The sequence below is a fragment of the Thunnus maccoyii genome, chromosome 18 (genome assembly GCF_910596095.1).
Source record: "Thunnus maccoyii chromosome 18, fThuMac1.1, whole genome shotgun sequence".
Classification (NCBI taxonomy): Eukaryota; Metazoa; Chordata; class Actinopteri; order Scombriformes; family Scombridae; genus Thunnus; species Thunnus maccoyii.
This window is the reverse complement of record NC_056550.1, coordinates 6,905,725-6,919,191: the sequence shown is the minus strand read 5'-3', so window position 1 is coordinate 6,919,191 and position 13,467 is coordinate 6,905,725. Positions and strand designations below refer to the sequence as shown.

The following is a 13,467-nucleotide window of genomic DNA, read 5'->3' as shown; positions in this document are numbered from 1 at the left end:
GGTGCATTTTCCTCCAGGCCTCTTACATTTGAAGACATTATTTAGGAAGCAATAATACAATACTACCCTTCCACACACACGTGCAAACACTTTTTCTTTAAGACTCAAGCATCAGGAATGTGAATGATTGCAAGCACCTCCACCACAGCAATAAAAAAGTACATAGTAAAGTAACACATGCTGTGCTGGGAAAATATATTGATATTATGTAACTAAATTTGAGGTAAATCAGAGCTTTTAGCTTATAAACTAAGGCTCATATCTCAAAAAAAGAAAAAAAAGAAAAAGATTTTGGTCATAAACACTTGGTGAATGATGATGACACTTTTTTGGCAGGGTCATGCGTGGACAATAACGACCATCAATAAGAGCAGTGATGAGGGATTCCTCAGGGCTCAGACTCCAGAGGTGAACGAGGACATGTTTTTTAATTTTCTGCTAGGAAAGCAAAGAAGACAAACGGACCAAGTAAAAGTATACTGTTAGTGAAAGAAAACAGTTGCAGTCTCTTATTCAGTCTCCCTCGTGCTGAACAGTATTTTCCCCAGACCTGGCCCTGTGCCTATCCAAACACCCCCCGTCTGTGCCTTCGCCCGACCCAACAACCCTTCCGCTAACCTCCAGACGTCACAGAAGGCCACAGCTGCATCTCAAATCTGAGGAAAAGAGTGTGCAAAGGCTAGAGGTTAGGAAGAGAAGAAGATGCTGAGGAGGACATTTATTCCTATTTTAGATACTTGGGAGGATCTTCGAGTCAACTTGTAACACAGAAATAAGAGAGAAATGTGTTTTCTTGTGGGTGCAGTGTTTCTGCCCTTTCACCCTATGGTCCTTTTTTCTTAGAGGGAGGAGGGGAACATGAGGGTTGGATCGAGTTTATATCTACAGCTGGGAGGTCAGCTTTCCTCTGGGACAATGTGAGGATATGAATGTTTGATGACTAGTAATGATAAGGGACTGTGTGGGGAGGGGTATGTTAATGAGTGCAAGGGCAACCAGCCTTTTTTTTACTCCCCTTTTCTGAAGGCTGCTGCTTTTTCTATTTCATTTTGGAGGTGAAAGTGTGGGGATCACTTTCTTCTGCTAATCCTAGCAGCCATATCTATTCAATATAATGATCAATATATGTGTCTGCATCATCCAGCATGTGCCACGAGAAAGATTAAAAAAGACATACATACGATTTTGTTCTATACTTCTCCCTCAATGAATAAAACTATAGACAACAGCCATGTGACAATGCTTCCATTATCTATTGTAAACATGTTATAGAAATCCTTGCACTCCTATTATCGATCACCTAAATGTTGCATACTGCTATTATAATTCTCTGGCATGATACTTTTGCATTGTGGTCCAGTTAACAAACCAATATAGTACAAATATATAACTTACACATGGCCTTGCACAGGTGGTAAGTGCATCCAATGTATCCAGGCTTGAGTATATTTTGATATCAGTTCAAAACAGTCCATAGATTTGCATCAATATATGTAATTTTATGCTCTTTTGGTCTGAAAAAGCTGCAAGTCATTTCATCTTGGCGACCTCCCCCATGTCACCATTCACTCTCACTCAATACTCAGTAACATCCATTCAGAATAATACCAAATTTGTTTTAAATATTAAAGGAAGACTAGGCTTTACTACAACTTGGGTTTAGTTGCAGTAAACCCAAGTAAACCCATCGGTTTCATCTGTTATGATTGTTCCTAAAAGTAATTGCTGAGAGCTCAGCTGAGAATGCGGTGCCCTTGCTAACAATAGCTCCAACAGGGCAACAAGCATGAGGGGTCAGATGATCATACAGGTTGTAAACAAGTCTTACCACATTAGCTACAACTTTACTACTTCTTACTTACTACTACTAACTTTTACTGCTTTACTTTTACTTTTGGAGGTAAAACTGAAAGTGTGTCTGAAAGTAATAACCCATCATTTTCACAGGAAAACCATGAATGTGCACAACACATTGATAAAATGTGCACACACTGATAAAAGTTAAAGCAGGAAATCAGGCATGGGACAGTAATTTTACTGTTCACCACGTGTTATTTTCCAGATAAATTTGACTCATTTGGATTTTTTTCTGATCACTTGTGTTTGTTGGCCAATAGCTGGGGCTACAGAAATAAAAACACAAGTTGGAATAATCAGTAGTTTTCCTTTAAATTACTTATGATCTGTTTCAGTAAATTGGAGTCTTGTTGTCTGGCTGACTCCCGAAAACTGTCATCAATTGTTACTGACTACACATGTCGCAGGACCAGCTCAGGCTGTGTAGTCATCAGTCACATTGATCCCTTGAGGCCGAGACAACAAGCAGTGATAAAAATAGTAGAGGACACATAGCTGAGGGTGAAGAAATAAACTGTTTTGTTCTTTGTTCAGCCCATATTCTTTGTGCCTTGAAAATAATGTCCTCTCTCTTTGGGATGTCCCACTGTTTCAAAGGTGACTTAAATAAACAAATTGTCAGAGTCGGACTGCGCCATACAAATGAGCAGTCGAAGCCAGTTTCCCAATAGTACTGTCATCTGTTGTTTCGACATTAACTGAAATTAAACTGGCACACTGACTGTTTATGAGCTTATTGAGAGCTCTTTTTGCTCCTTTTTGACCTCAGGCTGCAGATTTGCAGACTGTTTACACTGACCAAGTGGCTACGTGGCTTCTACATGTACACAAGTGAGTCAAAGCTCTGATTAGTTTTCATGATTTTAAAGCTTTACGCGTTATATTCCCTCACAGATCTGTGGGCATGGCCAGCAGATTACGGTATGTACCTGCCCTATTTCCTGTGCAATCAGAGGAAATGAAGAAGGCTCATCAGTGGTTAGTTTGGCCATGTGTTTCCTGAACTATTCTCAATAATGAGCAAACACACATCCTTCTGCAGGCATTTTATCTGCTCCCAGAGCCCACATCAAGGCCTTGGACTGTGCTCTGAACAATGGGCTCAGGAATCCCACTCTCTGCTCTACAAGAAATCAGGTAGTAATTTAGATAGCTGTATCTCTTTGTCTAGACACACAGGGCATTTTGGTGATATCACTTGTTGAGACAATGCAGTGTTAATTGCTATTCGAGTGACTTTGGGCAAAACAACAAACACTGAGCTGAGATAGGGAATTTTAACATTGTTTAAGGGGATTCAGAGGTTAAACCTGTGATTGCTGGTGTTTGCTCAACCAGTTGTCTTTGTAGAGGGTAAAACATTCACATGTTCTTATGAAAGGAGCACAAGCAAGACATAATACAGACAGACAAAGAGAGAAACAGAAACCTCTAAACAACGCTGGATGTCAGTTTCCTTCATGAGGGGATTTTTGGGGATCAAATGTATCAGCACTGAAATCTGGCGGGTCAAGCGACACCCACGACATTCCAGCCCTTCACAGACAGCACGAAACTAGTAAATAATGACTTCCTGTGAAAATGCTTTGCAAGAAGTGTTACCACTTCCTTTGTATTTCATTAGAATCCCAGTGGACAATGTCCAAAATTCCAAGCTGAGTAGTGTTTTCTGGTCATTGGCTGAACATTTTGGAGCGGCCTGAACAGCAGAGAGTTAAAGTTAAAGGACGTAGGAAAAGGAGGCGTGGGTGGAGAAGAGAGAAGAGAGAAAACTGGGCTCTCTGAGAAGAATGATTATTTTTGAGCCATGTTGTGCAGGGTGGGTAATTCTAAGGTCCACTGCTTTACTGCAATCTTTTGCAAAGTGAGAACCCTTTTGTGGTTAACCACCCATTACTGTCTGCTGCTGCTGCTACTGCTTTCAACACAGGCCAGTTGATAGAGCAGGAAAGAAAAGGTTTGAATTTGTGGTGGCTGAGAGAAATCCAAAGATATTCACAGTAAAGAAAACTAGTGTGAGGTTAAGTGGCATCTTCATGTGTAAGAATGGATGCCAGCTGAGAGAATGTACATACAGGCATAACATTTGCATTAAATATGGAAACTACTTTGAGCTAACAGTGAAAGACCCTTAAATCACACAAAATGCCTCCACAGTTATTAGTAGCCTATTCTTATTTAGTTTCATTCCTGCATAGTAAATCTTCCACAAGTAAACAACATTCAAATATCCATTAATCACCCCTGTGCTATATATAGTCTTGAAGTAAAGCCAAATGCCCTCCAGTGATGCAACTTGTTGTCTAGCTGTGGACAGCCCTTCAAAACAGTATAACAGCCATTGAAAACAGTGAAGTCATGGGAAAAAAACAGACACACCCACCCACACACCTCAGAGTGGAGCGCAGCGACAGCAGGGGTATACTATTAACATCTCCATTCCCTCACGAGGCAAACATGCAGGGCCAGGAAACCTCGCTTGTAGCTTCAACACTGGAATTCTCCCACACAATGAAAAAAGACATGCAGGCTCCTGCACTGACAATGAAAGAGAATGTGACAAGAAGCAGAGGTGTTTACAAAGCTTTTCATTTTTTCATTTTAATTTTTCATGAGGATATGAAAAGAAAGATGTTCAAGCACTGTGCTCTTCTTTCTGTCTGTCTTGTTGCAGATTGCAACAAAGTGAATACCCCCTCCCTCTCCCACTCCCACTTCCACCCCCCCTCCAAGCATGTAGGAGAACCACTGACTATATTTGAATATGGACAACATGTCTCCACTTCCTAACACTATGCAAAAGTGAAGCCAAAATATCTTGTTTCGCTGCCATCTTGCTTGTGTGACGTCATATGGAACCAGAGTCTGCAGCATGGATGTATTATAAGAGCTGGATACCGGACCAAAAATGGCACCCATTCAGTCCAATAACAATTGCTCGCGTGGGCGCATACATTAAAAAAGGTTTCTAGCTTCTGAGTTTGCTTCCGCATTGTGTGGCCCACTGAATATGCGCAGTGGTGTGTCCCCTGCTGGCCCCGATATCCCGCTCAGCCCATAGACTTTACATTGATGATGTCACAGATTTTTAAAATATAAAACCTCCATGGATCAAACATTGATAATAGAAAAAGTCATAACTGACATTGTTTGCAGTCTGGGGTGTCCTATCAACAGTTTTACAGACCTCTCTTTTACAATGGTGGTCTATGGGGAAAATTGACTGCAATGCTGAGTAGCAGAACCCTACCCAGCTCTTATGATACATTCATGACTTGCATGACTTGCATGACTTCTCTAAATCAGCAGATAAATTTTTTTGAGCATCACAACCCCTGTGAAATGACTTGTCTCACTATCAGAATTTGATTCATTCAGTCCGATCACATTTCGAAAGCCTAAAAAAGCTGCACGATTGAATTGTTTTATCCCCATTCAATTTAGCCGGAGGGCTAAACCAGAAGTAGCCGGCTCGGCCGGCGAAAACCACTACTGCGCTGGCTCTATGGGCCCAATGATCCCGGAAGATCCAGGTAATTTTATACGTGGAAGTCAAACTTTTTTGGCTTCATGTGCCACTGAGCAACTTTCATAGGAATGAATGGGTCCCCACCTCTGACGATGTATCCAGTTCTCTTTATACATCCATGGGGAGCTGTCATGATGTCCATCTTTTATACAGTCAATAAGGAGAACCTACGGTGACTGTGAAAGGTCCTCTCTACATTCAGTGTTGGGTTTGTCCATGTGGGGCTACTGTAGAAAAATGGCGGGTGCAACAGGGCTCATTGTAAGGTAACGAAAACATGATTCCAATTTTCAGGTGATTATACAGTAATTAAAACATATTTATGAATATTATATTCAATTTCTGCAAAGTCCATTTCACTAGATGCCACTAAATTCTACACACTGCACCTTTAAATAGTTTTTATGGCAATCTGAAAAACATGGAGGAGTTCTCTTAACCTGTTTCTGCCTGAAATGGACAGAGCCATGTTAGCCATTTCCCCCTGTTTCAGCTTTGTGTTATGCTAAGCTAAGCTAAGCGGCTGCTGGCTGTAGCTTCATAGTACCGTACAGACAGGAGAGTGATATCAGTTCTCTCATCTAACTCCAGTGAATAAGAATATTTCCCAAAATGTCAAACTTCTCCTTTAAAGTTTTTCTTTGCCTGTGCATTTTTTAGCTCCTAAGGTAGAGTTTTTCCCACAATTGCATCAAACTTTCTTTTGTTGTTGTTGTTGTTGTTGTTGTTTGCAGGCCAGTTAGCTTGTTGGCTAGTCCGTTATTTTAGCTTCTTGTTTAATTACCTGTTTTTTGTAATCTTCTGGGCTGCCCATCCCCCCAACACAGTTGTTGTTTGTTCCTGTCTTCTTCTTTTCTGTTCTCTCTGACTTGGTTTGTATTTTCTTTAAGAGCTGAAGTGAGTCGTGTCTGCTCAATTCTCTCTCTCTCTACCATGTGAGCATTAATAGTAACACCTTTGGTTGCTCCTCATTCGAGTCTAGAGGTGTGAATTCTCTTAGGAAATCAGTTAACTTTCATACTTGTATACATAACAGCTCCGGTAAATTGTTCTTATATCTGTGATTTTATCGCATCTGACATGTTGTGCTTTTTTCTCAGATACCGTAAGAGTCACTGTTTTGCAGACAAAACAGTTCACTTAAGATCATGCAGTACATTTACTGTTGTCTGCAGGAAATGGGATTTCATGTGAAAGAGCCCAAACGTGAAGGAAATGCATCAAATGGGAGAAATAACAGGAAACTTTGACTGGATAACGCTGAGTGTTTGTTAACCCTTAAACATTAACATTCACAGGTCAGCAAAGATATGAAACCCTACATTCTGGTCATATTACAAGCTGATATTCAGGCTTACATATCTAACACAATTATACAGGAACCAAGAGGGAAAGGTGTTTTTTACTTTTTTAAACATTCAAACGGGTTTGTCAGAGCACACATTGACATAGTAAGTATCTAAAAGAGGCAGCAAAGGGAAGTGCAGAAAAAAAAGTGCTGGTTTTAATATTCAAGATTCAAAAAACTTGAATGTTCTCGAGGGGCAGTTTGTGTTACAGACAGTAGTCCAACACAAATACATACAATTCATCATACACAGCACAGCACAAGATCCATATCTCCTACACTGTCACCATGAGTCATGGGAAAAAAAGACACAATGACTGGTGTTATAGTTTGTTTTAGAGACCAAAAGCAGATGGAAGAAAGGACTATCTGTATCTATTAGTGCTACCTTTAGAGACACTAAACCTCCGCCCTGATGGAAGCATCTGGAAGTCAACATGAAAAGGATGTTGAGGGTCTGAAAAATAGTCTGTGCCTTTGAGATGACCCTCACTTCATACAGTTGCTGAAGGTTTAGCTACAAGATTACCACCAGCACCTCAAAACCTAAAAGGGTCTGTGTAGATTTTACAATCATTAAAATATTTCATTTAACTTTCTTAAGAAAAAATCATAGTTCGTCATTAATTAAGTTTCATTATCTCGAAACTTAATTATCTTTTGTTTCTTTTTCGAACGTCTTAGATGGCTGCAGGCAAAAGGCATTCACACATTTGAGTGCAACTGAGAGTACAAGTGCAAACTAAAGTGTGATAATGTGTTTTGAAATGTGCAAACACCTACTCCACCCAGAGACAGTAGAAGGGCTCTAGGAAGTTAGATTAGTTTTAGTGAGTCACTGAGCTAAACAGTTTGCAAACAGCACTTACACGCATCAGTTCTTACATAGAATACATACACTGCAGTGAAACAATTCTAAAGGATGCACATGCATTATTTTAAAGAGTATTATGGAAGGATAAAGAATGTCATCTGCTGCAGTTCCTAATTTCTGTCTCAGGCCATGCTATTAACTGTAAAGCTATAGAGATAATGCATGAAATAAAACATTTCATACAAATGTATTGCTGTGGATGTTGAATTATTTCTTGATCTCTTCTTGTCCTGACTCATCTGCTAAGAACTACATCTGTAAGCACCCCTACATTGGTGATACTCATGACTACTTGTTTTCTCTCTGTTCTTTGTTTTCCTCTGTGGTCAAGCACGTGGGGGTCAGAAAGTGAAAGGTTTATTTGGCGCTGCAAGGGCACACTGACCTATTTGAACGGCCAGGGGTGGTAAACCACATGGAGGATGCAAGCTGATAGAAATCTGTGGTCTGGGGAAAAACCAGAGCAAGAAGGGTTGCCTGTAGGCCTGGTCTGGTTTGTACAGTGTAGCATGGCCAGCCACAGCTGCTGCACGGTGCAAATATTTCACCCTTCATCGAAATACTCTCCCTTTTTTTACCGGCACAAAGACAAGCTGGAAGTCAAAAAAAAAAACAAATCCTCTCTTTGTTTTCTGTCAGTGGCCTGATTCACATTGCTCTCAGCCTTTTCATCTCACAGGTGTGCCAGTCCAATATTTGTCACTGTGCTATTGTCTGTGCTCACTGCTCCGGCAGCGACACCAGTTTGTGACTCAGTAGCAATTAATGGAGTCTGGCTGGGCCCAAAAAGTGTGTGTGTATGTGTGTGTATACAGGTTTCTATGTGATGTGGGGTCATTAAAGCTCCACAACATGAATCAGATGCTTTGGTTTTCCTCTCTTTTCTTTGAGACCGCTGTCTTACTTACGAAGCAGTGTCTTATGGTGAAGGACACCATGATTGAAGGAATGAGAATTTGGTATTTGTCTAAAAGAAGGGAATGAAATGCACAATGAAAATGAGATTCAAAACATTGAATTGCATGTGGTTTTCCCCGGTAAAGGTTTCAAGAAGTTTTAATGAGAGGATTTATGTGTGAAGGTGAAAAAATGTGTGATACGAAAAGGAGACCCTTTTTTCTCTGAAAAAACCATTAGCAAACCTGTGGTGTGCATGTGTGTTTTCTGCATTTCCTTCCACTGAAATACACAAAAAAGCAAAGTTTACAACCACAAATAACAAAACCGCGCCACCCTCAGACTCCCTCTGCAACAGTTTCCCAAGATGTGACATGAAAACCTCCCAAAATGTTTCACAGGTGTCAGACCAGTAGTTGTAGCAGTAGCTGCTTCACTGTTTCCTCATCCCTCACCGGAGGGGTTTATGGTGTTCTACAGCTAAAGAGGAAGAGAGAGTTTTTCTTCAGCAAAGCCATTTAAAAACAGGTGCATCAAACTGCATCACTTCTATATCAATGTTTGGCCTACAGCAGGAAATCAGAAACCTTAACCTCAAATTACATACTTTATGTATTTACACCAGCTCACAAAAGGAAAACCAAACAGTAATGTGTGGTTTCCTACCTCACCCAATCAGTAATCTTCTAGATATTCCGCAAGAAGGAGCTGCATATGCAGGCAGAACATGTAACGTCGTGACTTGAGTCTCTATCTAGCTTGGGGTTTTTTTTGCCAGAAAACATTTAAAGTAAAAAATGCAAGAATGACAACATTTGCAACATTTACAAATGTAAAAATAATATCAAAAGTCTACAGCCACTCTAGCAGCTCTTTGAGGCAAAAAAAATGGCCTAAATGCTAACATCAACATGCTAACATGTGCACAATAAGAATTCTGCTGTTGTTTAGCAGGTGTGGTACAACTGAGGCTGATGATAATGCAGTTTTGCAGGTATTTGGTCATAAACCAAAGTACTGGACAATTCTGACCTGACGGTGGCGCTTGATGAAAAGTCAGGGGATGATAGGAAGGCATAAGCATCCATCCGCTCAATGTATTTTTGGCATGAGAGTAATGTTTTCAGATCTGAACCTATTCTGTAAACACAAAGTAATATGAAACTGTGCTCAGAATAGAAAACTATGTTTTTCCCTACAAATATTGGGTGCATTTGAAAGATGTTGGCCTAACAACACTCTCTCACCTACAGTATCTTTAACCACTCAGTCATACTGATTAATTACCAAGTCTCTAATTTCCTACCACATATACTATAATAATGTGACAGGGATATATAGTCTCTGGAGGATGCAAAATAAGTGGGTCATATATTTATAAAGCTGGATAGAGAGGAAGGGCTCACTGGGGAACAAAATCTGCTTGTGGGACTGTGAGTCTTGGGAGAATCATGACCAATGACCTGTGTACTTCATGACTATCACCCCTCAGTATATATTGCCTCCACAGAGTGGGCAAATTTTCTCCAGGAGAAGCTACATGTGCCGTCCAGACGCTGCTCTTTCTGTTATTGACCAGAATACTTAAATCCTAACAACACACACATGGCAGCAGGCGCTCTGACTGAGCTGGCTGGAAGCAGGATCATCTCATTAAAACCGCTGGTATCCAAACAGAACTAAAACCCAGCTTCCCATCCTTCCTCCTCTGCTCAATCATCTCCCTCATAAGCTTTCCAATAAAACCTCGTATTTAAAACAAAAACCTTCCCATCTGATCTTTAAATCCCTTTCAACTTGAACACCGCAATGATCTGTTTATAGTGATTAAGGGCAGCATCTGCCTAAAACTGGTAAGAGAATCATGCATAAACATGTGACTCACAGCGGCAAGGGAGAGAGGACAGTGGGAAAGGGATTGGGGGATAATTGGTTTGAATTGATACAAGACGGACACCGGAGCCGCTTCCAAAGATCAGACCAAAGAAGCAGGAATCTCAAAGGCTGATCATGATAATAGTAACAGCAACCATGTGTTCAAATAAATTACCTTCTCCTGCAATGACACAGCTCTCCCTTCCCTTTAGACAGCTCATCAAAATAAACACTATGAGACTATGCAGAAAGATGCCAATTTCCAAGCAATATCAACAAAAAATGTAACACAGTATGATTGCTTGGAGCGGTGACTCTTCTCTGTCAAAGCGCCCAGATGAGGTGGGTTTTGGAGAGTTTCGGCTCTCTGGGAACAGAGAGCTGAGGCTGAGGTGCGAAGCTGCAAGTGTTCTCATGCAAGGCTACAGTTACTCAGCCCCAAGGGGCAGATATTTGGCTGGAAAGAATATACTCCTTGTGTCCTGGTTTGGTTTTACAGTGGAATACCTCGCATAACTTCACAGCCCACGGTAACACAGCCGGCACTCAAGACAGCAGGGTGCTGGGGTCCCCTGGTCGCCATGTGCTGGGCCCCGTCACTGTTATACTGCCGAGAGGCACAGAAACATGCGATCATTGACGGCAACTGGGGTCCCACAACTGTTTCTTTTTTTTCCTCCATACCTACTGTATGTACAGTATGTTCGAAACAGTGACAGTAAAATTCTTCAAAAACCACATACGATATCATTTTCAACTTTAAAGCAGTTATAATCAGTATTATTTATAATAATGGATCAAATGTGTAATGAGAAAGAGGTCACTCATGGTGATGAACCCACCCAACTCCGCAGTTCCCCTCAACTGTACTGAGCTTTATATTGTCCTTTAGCTCATTGTTTTGGTTTTACGGCCACTAATTTACTGTTTTGATTCACTCTCACTGCTCTCATCAGCGTAAAATATTGGACTAATATTCATCAGGCGGCCAGAAACACAACTCCAAATTAATGTTGATCCATGTCTGCTGGATGTGTAAATAGGAAACAGTTTGCTAACGAGTTAAGCATATTAACTTTACAAGGTGGTTTTTGTCAACGTTGTGTTCACAGCTTGTCCCCAAGTGGCCAGAAAAATCTGTTATAGCAGGTTTAAATGATTTTGCTTTTTTTTTTTTTTTTACAGTCTACAGTTTAAACAAACCAACTCTGTATTTGAGCAACTATTTTTGATTTGGTCATTTTAAAGGATATTTTATAGCTCTTTTCATAGTCAACAAATCCCATGAAGAAACATGTCTCTCGCTTCCTTCCAAACCTCTCTACCGTGACTGTGGCTCTCAGGCCCAAATGCATTCGTACCACCTGAAAACATAAATCTTTACGAACAGGTCACAAATATATTGTGTAATTTTAAGAAACAGCCTCAGTAAATTCCTACGACAGCTGGGATACTGTAGTTCTGGGAAACAGTACTCAAACAAAAGTAAATGGTGCATTTTTTGGACACTATTGTCAGTCACGGATTTATACACATTTGGTGCTCTAGTGAGTAATTCCCACAGCAGGACGGTGTATGTGGGATTGTTTTCACGGTAATGAAGGATCATGTCATCCACTGAAACAATGTAGCTCATTGATGTGTTTTAATAGTTTTTGGACAACAATGACATTCTATAGCACAGGGGAATAAGATATTTCAGGCTTTAGCAGCACAGACAATAATTGTTAGTAGGATCAATTCATTGTTGGTTTCCATCCTTCCATAAAAGGATATAATACTGAATATCATCAGACTCTATAGGCTTGAGTAAGGTTATTGTAAATCATTTGGTTAAGCGTCATCTTTCACATGTTTTGAGTCATGGTTTCACATAGAAAAATATTTTCTAACCTGCATTGTTTACAGAGTCTGTATCTGAGTCATATATACCATAAGCACGATGGGTCTTTTCCTCTTCGTACGAATCAGCAGAATTAGCAGTGAGATCAGCCTCATGAGTGTGTGCATGTAAGGATGTACAAGTGTGTGCAATTTGTGTTGGGTGTTCTACAGATCAGTGTGACGTCAAGAGCACAGACGAACGCCTGCTGCTGCAACTAAATCACACTGGAGTACGAATCATGTGTGCAGCCCGCAGACAAGTTCAATAACTCAGCTTTCACATTGTGACACATGGTGTGTTTTGGTACGTGTATACAGTATGTGTGATCGTGTGAGCATGCAGACTTTATAATTATGTGTGTGTGTGTATGTATGTGTGGGTGTGTGTGCGTGTGTTTGTGTGTGTGTGTGTGCGTGCATGCCAGGATAAGCTGGTTTTAATAGGTTCCAGAGGTTGGACATGTGTCAGCCAATAAAAACACAAGAAACTACAAAATGTTGAGCAATTCACTTCCTGTAGCTATGGGTTTATCGACTCTATGAGTGCCAAAGACAGATGACCTGTTCTGCTGGTAGTCTGCACCAGGTTATTGTATTGCGGTAATACTTTCACACACATTTTTAGCTCCAGGCACAGGAAATGACATAGGAAGGGGAGAGGCAAAGCAACTACACGCACACAGCTAAAAATGATTGCTGATCCGAAACCCTGCGACCAGAGAGAGAGAGGCCCAACTAAAACCCATTAATTAAAAAATCATCCTTATCTCTTCCTTATTACATTGACTGGACTGACTAAAAACTTTTAACGCACTAAAATAAAACGTTGAAAACATTTTCAATCCATCCAAAGTGCCTCCGGATGGGCCAGTGTTTCCTTTCTTTCTTGTCTTTTTATGACTGGCATTCGTGAAACCAGAGAGGGAATAACAATACCGTAGGTTTCAGTTAAGTACAGGATCAGTGAAACATACCCGGCCTGGCCTCTGTGATGGTCTGGGTGAGCCAAACAGCCTGCTGGATTCCCCCATATGGGCCCACACCACACGAGCACGCTCGTAATGAAGGGTTTCTGCTTGGCTTTTTTTGGAACCACTATGGAACAATGTACACCTTATATTTACTTCACAAAATGTGCCTCAAATATAAGCACGGACGATGGGAGGAAGTCGGACTTTATGGTGTCTACATGAAGTCATACTC

The 13,467-nt window shown here is 40.7% G+C and overlaps 1 long non-coding RNA gene across 2 annotated transcripts in view; it reads right to left on the bottom strand.

Moving 5' to 3' along the window:
• Nucleotides 1–7,728, bottom strand: part of LOC121883459 — a 42,150-nt gene extending 34,422 nt beyond the window's left edge. The window contains exons 1-2 of one of the 2 annotated variants that reach the window (XR_006092221.1): nt 6,171–7,728; nt 4,249–4,395 (exon numbers count right to left, since the gene is read on the bottom strand). This is a non-coding gene — a long non-coding RNA (uncharacterized LOC121883459). The remainder of the gene's footprint in view (nt 1–4,248; nt 4,396–6,170) is intronic. The other variant, XR_006092222.1, reaches the window with a different exon arrangement.
• Between the last annotated feature and the right edge of the window lie 5,739 nt (nt 7,729–13,467).